Source organism: Panthera pardus, unplaced genomic scaffold, assembly GCF_024362965.1.
Source record: "Panthera pardus isolate Hobbes unplaced genomic scaffold, ASM2436296v1 HiC_scaffold_20, whole genome shotgun sequence".
Lineage (NCBI taxonomy): Eukaryota > Metazoa > Chordata > Mammalia > Carnivora > Felidae > Panthera > Panthera pardus.
The window spans coordinates 40018029-40028694 of NW_026526766.1; the positions used below are offsets into that span (position 1 = coordinate 40018029).

A 10666-nucleotide genomic window follows, 5' to 3' on the forward strand; every position below is an offset into this window, starting at 1 on the left:
GAGAATGTAAGAAAAATCGAGAGTTGATCCAACTCCTCGGTATTTGAGAAAGAGAGAACAAAGGTAGAGGGACAGACTGAATACTGACCCACAAAGATATCCACATCCTAATTCCTGGAAGCCATGAATGTTGCCTTATACGGAAACAGGGACTTTGCAAGTGGCATTAAATTAAGAATTCTTAAATAGATTATCCGGATCATCCAGGTGGGTCCTAAATGCAATCACAAATGCTCTTATAAAAAGGGAGACAAAGGGAGATTTCACACACAAGAGGAACAGGCAGTGAGACCAGAGGCAGACACCGGAATCTGGTGGCCACAAGCCAAGGAGTGCCTCGTCCCCACTGGAGGCAGGGATGTGTGTGGGTAGGTTCTTTTTTTTTTTATTATTTTTGTTTCTTCTTTGGTGGTCTGTTTGTTTTGTTGGCATGTTTCTTTTTTCTTGATATAAATGCCATCAATAGAAGAAGCCCTGAAAAAGCCAACACAATTTTTGTGGGTTCATCAGAGCCCTGCTGACTTTCTGGGCTTTCACCTGCCCTTTATGTTATTCTTTCAGACGATTTTGCACAAACCCTTTGCTGCATCCCCAGTCCATTACGGGGCTATATCTAGCCCTGATTGGCCAGATAGCTTCTGGTGTTACAGATGGAAAAGTGCCTCCGCCTCCAAAACGGCTCAATAAACTAGGAGATGCCTCGCTTAATGATAATCATAACAGTTACTTTCCACTTACTGAGTTAGCACTGGTAAGCATTATCTACATGTTTTAATAATTTTTACTGGAAAGCACACCATAATAAAACCAGAAACCAGTCAATATTTTTCCTGCAATTACAACTGAGATTACTCTTCTTGGAGCGAAGTTAGTAGCCATTGCCTATTCCAACAAATACAAAGAAACAGAAGCAGAACAACCTGTTCAGTCAGTGAGAGTTGGGTCTGCACCCAAACTGACAAAAAAATCACTAGTGGAATTTATGAAATACGTCGCATTCAAGTCGCAAACTTTAAACTTTCTTTCTGATGGAGCCAACAACAAAAACTCTATTAAGGGGGTAGCCAAGGACTGTAATTTGATCTCTAAATATCATAAACCCGAGTCATGTGCGTAATTATTCAGACAGTATCAAAGACATTTTACTCACGATGATGGATGTGATCTTGGCTCATAGTCCTTTTCATGATATACAGGGTTTCCCTGTTTCTAGGAACTTATATTCTCCTAATTGTTTTGTCTTTCAGTGATAAAAGGTACCATCTAAAAAAAGAAAGAAGCCAAAGGTACACCATGTGAACACCTGAATGAGAACAATCCAGTCTTTCCCATCCCATAAGATTTCATGTAGTAACGAGTTTGGGGAGCACTCAGAACTGCTAGTTTCTGATGGGATCTGGGTGGATACTTTTCATTACAAAACAGAGTCTGTGAACTAACATTGTTAGAAAACATGGAAAGGAAAATGTCGACTTGCCATATATCCCCACTTCACTCAATATGTATTTATGTATGTGCATATGCGCGTCCACCTTCTTCCAGAAAGAATTGAATGCATCCTTGACATTTCTCCATCTGTACAAAGCAATTTGTTCCTAGTTCCTTCCACAACCTGCAAATATTTACTTCTATCCCCAACCCAGGGAAATGTAACAATAATATCTAAATCTTCTGGAAACTTACTATCTTGGAAGAAAATGTTTTGTCTTTCTAATTAAAGAAATGCATATCACGGAAAAGTCTGGAGAGGTGGGGAGTGTTGGAGATGTTAAAGAAAAAAACTTTTGAAGAAATTGGGAAATTAAAAAGAGCCATTATTAAGATGGATACAAGACCCTTTCAAATTTAATGTTTAGGATCAATTTCCAAGTAAATGCACTATAGATTCTATACATGATTGGATCACAACTGTTAAAGACAATAGTCGCTGGGAATTGGTAAAAATTCCGGAGACAATGTCAGACCACCAAAGGCTATGGAAGTGGTACTGTCCAAGTCTGTATCTCTACAGAGTAAAGGGGAACCAGCTAACATCTGAGTTATAGGGGGGAGAGGTAGGGAGAAAATTACACTAAAGGTGTATACATATATATGATATACTGATATATGATATACCGAAAGCAAGAAAGACCATGGGAGGGGAGAGATCTAGTGGCCATGAGCAGGTGGTAGATCCTGCTTGGGTGGAGAGAGGTCACAGGTTCACTGTTCTCCCTTTTGTCCCTCATCTGTACTCAAGAGCCCTTTGTGGCTGCCCCATAACCCTCTGATGAGGGGCCTGGAAACTTGTGGCCCCATTGCCCAAGACATAAGTATGCTTCAGATGGTAGAGAACCCTGGCTGATTTCTTCTGCCTTTTAGTGGGTCCTGGGTCTTTGGTTGTACCTTCTACAATTTGTGTGGAATTGGCGTCTTATTTCTGTCTTGTTACTGCCTCCAGTGGAGTCCAAAATTTGAAAAAGACCATGACACCAATCTAGTAGGGGAATTATAGGTCCAGCTCACAAAAGTGATTGACTCTTGTTTTTTCTTTTTCTCTTCCTTCCCATTTCTCTAAATCAATTATTGAAACAGACAGACACCTGGAATGGGAACTCCAGGGAAAGATCAGGACAGCTAGACTAGGAGAGCCTCTTGGGCAGGGCAAGGGTGATGAGGACTTCTTTCCAAAGCTTACAGACCATCTACCTGTGAAGGAATACCTGGTAGAGGGCTTCTCAATAACCCCAAACACCATGATTCAGTTTGACTTATTAGGAGAATCTGGAACACTTGAAGCAAACAGGTCCTCAACATCACTCATCAGCTGTGTTCCCATCTCAGGTATCACTAAGCCAAGCCTTCCCATTTTGTTAGGACTGATCTGTAAGAAATGCTGAGCCCCTGCAAGCTTCTAATCAGATATTACTGCATCTGTACTAAGAAAGCAGAATCCTATAGAATGGAGCACAGATGTTCTTAAAGATCTGAGATTCTGTGTCCTTCTTCAGTAGAGGACTGCTGTCTGAAATACCAATGATGATCACATACAGAAAACGTCTTTGAGTTTTCGAGGAAGGATCAGTAGAAAATACAGCCATCCACTTTAACAACGAATAACATGGAAAGAATAAGTCACAATTAAATCAATGCAGAAAGTCACAGAATTCATTCAATAATGAATATCTTCAACTTGCTTAGAAAGAGGAGAGGGAAAAATGGGTCCCAGATTTTCATTCTTCTTGTCTCTCAGCATCAATGTAAGAGGCAGGAAGAACAAAATGGGAGCTTGAAAAGGAAAGATTCTGCTCTTCAACCCCCAGTTCCAAGAGGGTTAACTTATATCTCTCCACCATGAGGTCCCAGGGCCACCAGGACCAAGGACGCCAGTTCCTAGGCCATCCTCAGAAAGCAGAGGCCTTCAAGGAGAGGCATGTAGTAAGGAAAGCCCAACCTGATGCCCAGGTCCTTCCAGAGGCTCTATCAAAGAACAAATTTTAAAACAGCAGGAGGCAGCTGCTGCAGATGCTTCATCCGCGGAAAAGAAAGAAAAGACAAAAAGATCTACAGCTCCAAGCCTAAAGAGTGTCCGCCTCTGTGCAGAGCCCAAGCCCTCCAGGTAGTAGAGTTGCCTCTGTGGGCAAAGAGAATATTGAAACTCCCAAAGAACAAGTCCATCACGGGCCAGATCCCAAGAAAGAAACTGGGGCTTGTCTGTGGAGCTCACGCAAAGAGAGTCCACTAGAGGAGGAACTCAAGGACCCAGAAAAGCCAAATATACAAATTCCTGTAATGACAGGGATCCTTTCTTCCCCGAGTAAAGGTAGGGCTGAGGACTACATCCCACAGCCTTCGAGCAGAACCTATCGCTCGGAACGCCCTAAGCATTAATATGCAGGTCACAGAGAAAAAAAAAACAAAACAAAACACACAATTCCAGACAAGCAACTGTGTTTGAGGCAACCCCTTTCCACACTCCCCAGGAGCTTATGTCCCCAGCTAGGCCTTGAAAGCCCAGACCAAGGACACCCCAGCCATCAGGCCATATTCACCAGCATGCTAAACTCTGTCTCTGGGGGTATGTTTCTTCTGGTCAGCCAGAAAATTCTCCTCCATATTCTACCTCCAGCAATTTTTTTTTTCTCAAAAAAATGCAATTAGAGAAAATAAATTCGTTCTCCCATTACCACATCCTCTGAAGAGGATGGTCTGTGTTTCCCCTGTCCAGCAGTGTTTATTCTCAGGCCATTGTTAGTTACTTGTTTCTTCTGTCTGTGGTGTGTTTGGGGGAAGGTTTAGGAACTCCAGGAGCTCAGGCTTAGAGAAAACAAGGGTTTTATTTCAGCTCTGAGAGGCAGCCTTGGCTTCCTGAAGGTGAACAGGCCCCAAGAGGAAGTCTGACAGTGGCACAGCATATGTGACCTTCATTTGTAACTGTGGAGATACCCGATTTTCAAAATTGGTAATTTTAGTACTGCTATTATAAAAACATATGCATGTGCACAAATACCCTACTTTATAAACATTCACAGTTTTAAGCAATGGGAAAAGTCAATGAAGACCAGACCCCAAGACCTAGAACAATCAGTCATTCCTTTGCTCCCTCATTGTCTTGAATGTCACACAGCTATGGGGTGCAGTGGGCATGGTTATACAGGCAACAAAGGGCCAAGAATTACCCTCTCAGCCCCAGAGAACCTCCCATACCCTAAAAACAAAACTGGAGGTTTGGGAATTCGGAGGGCCGGAGTTCAGAAGAGTAAGGAGAAACCTCCAACCGCCCTGAGTGGGTGGAGAACTTCTACCTGCCCTCAAGACAGGGAAGGCAGGGCAAACCTGGAGTAGAAGGGACACATGCTATTTACAGCTTGGCAAGGAAGTCTCCATGGATCTTCAAATGGCACTCAGGCTACTCTCCTGCCACAACAGGAGAACTGGGTTCAAAGACAGGGCCAGAAGAATGTCTTATGGCCTGGGTCACCTTGTCCCTCTTCTCATCTGCCAGAAGACAGCCCATATCTGAAAGGATCATGGGAAAGAATATTTTCCTTACAACAGTACCTTTTTGCATGTTACAAAACATAGCCTCTTTCCATTGGATGCAGAGCTGGGGGAGCTTTTGCAGGGAAGGGATTTGAGGAATATCATCGAGCAGGACCCTGGGATGGACATAGCAAGGCCTGGAAACAAGGTTGTGAAGCAAACTCTGAACTCAACCATAAATTCTCCTTGCTGAAGGAGTACCTTGGAAAAGGGTATCCTCTCCCCACAGAGACTCTACAAAGTGCCCTGTCCCAAGTTAAAGTCCTGATTAACCTTCTAGGAGAATTCTAGAAAGTTCCTTGGCTCAAAAAAGGTAATATCTATACAGATGGATAATACCTTGATAATCAAAGCCCCTTGGTTCTTGGTGCTAAAACAAATTCAGTTGATGGCAAAAAGTGGCCGATATACCACTTACGAAATGTTCGGAGTATCTGAAATAAAGTTGGACTGATTAGAACAAGCTCAAAGAAGGACAAAGTAGTGGCCTTGAAAAGAAGACCAAAAAAGCAATCTTCTTCTACTCCAGTTTCTGGGGATTTCAGCTCAATGGAAACCTACACAAGATGAATTGTAAAGGCGGAACATGCAAAACTAGGAATCCCATAGAGATATCCGACAGCAATAATTAGAGACACAAAAGGAACACTTAAAAGTAAAAGGAATTTTTTTTCATGGGGCGCCCGGGTGGCTCAGTCGGTTGAGCGTCTGACTTCGGCTCAGGTCACGGTCTCATGGTTCTTGGGTTTGAGCCCTGTATTGGGTTCTGTGCTGACCGCTCAGAGCCTGGAGCCTGCTTCGGATTCTGTGTCTCCCTCTCTGCTCCTCCCCTGCTCACATGCTGTCTCTCTCTCAGAAATAAATAAAGACTGAAAAAAAAAAAAAGCAAAAGGAATTTTTTTTCAAACCCACATACCAAACAATGACGCATCTTCTGAAAAGTGGCAAAGAAGTCGATGCCAAATGTTGCAGGGGAGGGAAAAAAAACACGAAACTATCCAGAGTGAGACAGCCTTAGGTGAGATGTCTTCCACTACCAGTTGCTAAGGGGACAAGCCAACTGCTAACATAATAGCGGAAGCAATGTCTAAAAAATATGACTAAATCAAAGGAAGAGAACGGAAAAAGCAATGAAATATAATTACCTGGGTTCCTCCAATTCTTGCTCCCGCAGTTTCGCTCAGGGAACGAAACAAGAACAGCTATTTTAATAAAGTTTGCCTGAGCTTCCTGCCCATTAAAGCTTTGTGACCTTCGCCAGAACATTAACCATCCTCCAAAACATTTGGCCTTTGTAAGGGCTTCAGATGGATTATAAAGCAAACCATGTGTCCCATCTCATATTCAATCACACTCACATGGGCCCTTTAACAGGCGCTAAATCAGTGTCTTGGAAACTTCCAATCGGAAACAGTCCTTTGGACATCGTGTCTGGGGCCAGACAAGGGTGCCCCCATCCTATATAGTCTAGCTACTTGCTCTGTTTCCTTTGAAATGCCTCCAATGATGTGATATTTGTATGCTCCACTTCGAGACACTGCATGCCATCTATTAGGACCCACTGCCAGGAGATTCTCTGTAATGCTCACCTTCTGCTCTGAATATTCTAGTATTTCTCATTAGCAAGTATCTCTACCCAGCAGGAAAGCAGAAGGAAGATGTGAATAATGCAGCTGGAGATTTTACAAAGAACACAGAAACCAGGGGCCAAAATATGCTTGCGAATAAATGGGCTGGGCTTCTTCCTTGTTCTCTGGATGCCTGACGTTCACCCGCTCCTGCTTCAGGACCTCTCATTCTGTATTGTACTCTTCTATTTATTCCTGTTTCTCCCCACCCAAATGGGAGCACTCAGTGTCCGTAGTAAATACATGTCACATGTAGACCGGTGTGTCTGATGAAAAGAACCTATATTCTTTTATTATGGCAAGGAAATGACTATTTGGGTTTTGCTGGGTGATTTTGGTTTCCAAAGATGGAAAGGACAACTCATGTTGATATAGAAATCCTTTTACAGGGGACAGGCACCAGAATGGTCCATTAGTTACCTAAACATTACACAAAGGGATGCACGTTGTTCCGGCTGGGAAGTTGTAAGCAGCCCCTGGGACTGTGCCAGACCCCAGGCTCTGACTCGTTGGACAGATGCACCATGATTCCTCCCAGTCACTGAAACCCCAGCCTTGCCTCGTGCTTCAGTGGGAAAACAGAAACCAACAGACAAGACTTCCAACATGCTCTCACCACCAAATCCCCAGGCTGTCTGTGGCTGTGGCTCCCCTTTGTTAACTCATTCCTGGTAGGAGAGAGTGTCCAAGATCACTTTGCACTATGGGCCAGGACCCTGCCCCCTCTGTCCCTCTCAGGAACTTCAGTCCTTCACTTTGCTGCTCCTCATCTGGCCATTCCCAGAAACCTTCTATAGGCTCTGGTATCATCTGGTTGAAAACACATACAACACAACCTCCCCTCCTTTGATGTCACGGTCCCCTACGGACATCAGCTGTTCTCCTTCTTAGCCAAGACTCAGAAATGTTGCCTGCAGACCTTTTCTGCACTTCAGCCCTCTCCAAAACACCAAGTTACCAAAATGTCCATCCTGCCTAGTCCAGTAAACCATTATCTTAAAAAGACCACACTCTCCTTCATGAAATACTCTCCCTTGCTTCTACATACTCACTTGTGTTTCTCTCCTGCCATTCTGGTTCTTTCTCACTCTCCTTTGCCCACCTGCTCTAGCCAAGCTCTACTGGTTGGAGCGGCTCAGGGCTCAGTGCAAGCCCCCTTCTCTTCCTACACTGTACCCTGTGCAGGGGTGATCCCACCCAGTCTCTTGACTTTAAATAAATCTGCTGATGACTCCTATATTTCTCCAGAGTCATCTACAACTGCCCACTTACCACACCCACTGGCATGTCTAAGAGATAGCTCAAACTTGAGATCTACAAAACAGAACTCATGATTTTCCACTTCTTCCCCACCCACCCAACCAAGTCACTCCCCAAACTTTTCTGCCTTGGTAAATTCTTCCCCATCTTCCCAGTTTCTCAAGCCTGAACCTGAGTCATCCTTGACATCTTTCCTTCCCGAATTCCCATAACACAACGACATTTCCTATTGATTAAATATCCAAAACATATTTAAATCTTTCAAGTTCTTTATATCTTATAGACTTTAAATGATCTTCCTGTATCCATTCCTGTCTTTTCCAATCTACTTCCCACACATCAGCTAGGTTGATCTTCTTTTATTTCTTTTAATGTTTATTTATTTATTTTGAGAGAGAGAGAGCTGGGGAGAGGCAGAGAGAGAGAATTCCAAGCAGGTTCCATGCTGTCACAGAGCCCAACACGGGACTTGATCCCGCAAACCATGAGATCATGACCTGAGCCAAAACCAAGAGTCAGATGCTTAACCGACTGACCCACCCAGGTGCCCCAGGGCTGATCTTCTTTTAAAAATACCTGATTATTCTGGTGCCCTCCTTCCCATTGTATTCTGTATAGAAAATAAATTCCCTAACATGGCCCAAAGACCTTCCAGATCTGGTCCTGACTACATCTCCCCCCACCTATCTCTATCTGCACTCTAGCCCCACTGCATGATGTGGAGCCTGTGGACCGTCTACCCATGCTCATCTACTCCCTTGCAAAGCAGGAAAGCTAAGAATTACATTTCCCAGATGCCCCTCGTGACTAGAGACCAGCATGTGGTTTCCTCCTGCTAATCATAAGCACTTGACTTTGGACCTCAGTTAGGGATGGGATTGGGGGCACCTGGGTGGCTCAGTCGGTTGAGGGTCCAACCTTGGCTCAGGTCATGATCTCATGGTTCATGAGTTCAAGTCCCACATCAGGCTGTCTGCTGTCAGAGCAGAGCCCTCTTTGGATCCTCTGTCCCCCTCTCTCACTGCCCCTCCCCCACTGGTTCTCTCTCTCAAAATAAATAAACTTATTTTGGGGGGCACCTGGGTGGTTCAGTTGGGTAGGTGTCCGACTTCAGCTCAGGTCTGATCTCACTGTTTGTGAGTTCAAACCCCACATCAGGCTCTGTGCTGACGGCTCAGAGCCTGGAGGCTGCTTCAGATTCCGTGTCTCCCTCTCTCTCTGACCCTCCCCCACTCTCTCTCTCTCTCTCTCTCTCTCTCTCTCTCTCTCTCAAAATTAAATAAACATTTAAAAAATTTTTTTAATAAAAAAATTTTTTTTTAAAGGAGGGGAGAGACAGAGGATGAAACATCCATTTTGCTGGTGCAGACTGGGCCAGAACTGGTGTGGTTCTACAGTCGTTGGCTTCCAGATTTGGTGGTTTCCTGCAGTCAACAGCAGTTTCCCAGTCACAGAAGAAACAACGTGGTTCTGGGAGCCAGACGTTGTCCCTAGAGGCTCTTCCTGGACTGTATGCCCGAACATCTCTTTGTAAACTGCTGAGTACCTGACAAACCGCTTCTTCCTTAAACTAGCTAAGGAGGTTTCTGTTGTTGGCAACTGAACCCTAACAGATGGACTGACCAACTTTTAGTTACTTAGCTGAACCAAGATTGAGTTTCGAATGTGAGTTTTTAATCATCCTGGCTGGATTTAAACCCCTGTTCCAGCACTCACATGCTGCTATATGACCTTGGTAAAGTTACTTAATCTCCCTAGCTTCAATTTTCTCATTTGTAGATTAGGAATAAAAATAGCACCTACCTCAGAGGGCATTTGAGGATAAAATGAGGTAATACTGGTAAAACATTTGATATAGTTGCTGGCACATAAGAGTTCACTAGATGTTAGCGTTTATAATTACTATAATTAAGTATTATTATTTCCTTACTCTGGGCCTTAAAATTTGCTCTTTCTTATGCCTGGAGCATTCTGCCTGTGCACCCAATTAACTCCTACTCATCCTTCAGTTTACAAATCATTTCCTCAAAAGTTATTTCCTGGCCCATTTTAATTATGTCTACACTCTTGGTTTTCTCTCATAACAACATTATTCCCTCTTAGAGCATGCATCAGAATTTTCAATTATATATTTTTTTGTTTGTTTATGTATTTCATCCTAGTCTCCCCCTAGAGCTGTGACTTCCATGAGGTGGCAGTCATGATGACATATGTCCTGTCATATAGGGAGGACCCAGCATTTTGCCTGACACACAAATGAGCTCAATAAATGTTTTTTAAACGAGTGACCTAGTCAACTGGTGGTAAAAATAACAAAAGAAGGGGCGCCTGGGTGGCTCAGTCGGTTAAGTGTCTGACTCAGCTCAGGTCATGGTCTCACGGTTTGTGGGTTCAAGCCCCATGTCGGGCTCTGTGCTGACAGCTCAGAGCCTGGAGCCTGCTTCGGATTCTGTGTCTCCCTCTCTCTCTGCCCCTCCCCTGCTCACGCTCTGTCTCACTTGGTCTCCCAAAAATAAATAAATGTTAAAAAAATTTTTTTTAACTAAATAAAAAAAAATAACAAAAGTTGGACATGTGGAGAGCTGTATCACCAGCAAGTTCTAATATAGGGATCCCAGGCCCGCTTTGGCATAAAACAGCCCAGGACAAGTTTGGAAAATTATCTGTAAGTTTTCTTTATCCTATCAAAATACGCAATAGTACTCTACAGTTTTCCAAGCCCTTTTTGATCTATTAATTCTCCTTTAATCCTTGTA

At 43.7% G+C, this 10666-nt stretch overlaps 1 protein-coding gene across 1 annotated transcript in view; it reads right to left on the bottom strand.

The window, feature by feature from the left end:
• Positions 1-1241, bottom strand: part of FREM1 (FRAS1 related extracellular matrix 1) — a 199704-nt gene extending 198463 nt beyond the window's left edge. The window contains exon 1 of the mRNA XM_053907946.1: positions 1151-1241. The gene's annotated coding sequence lies outside the window, so the exon portion shown is untranslated. The remainder of the gene's footprint in view (positions 1-1150) is intronic.
• Positions 1242-10666: the final 9425 nt, after the last annotated feature.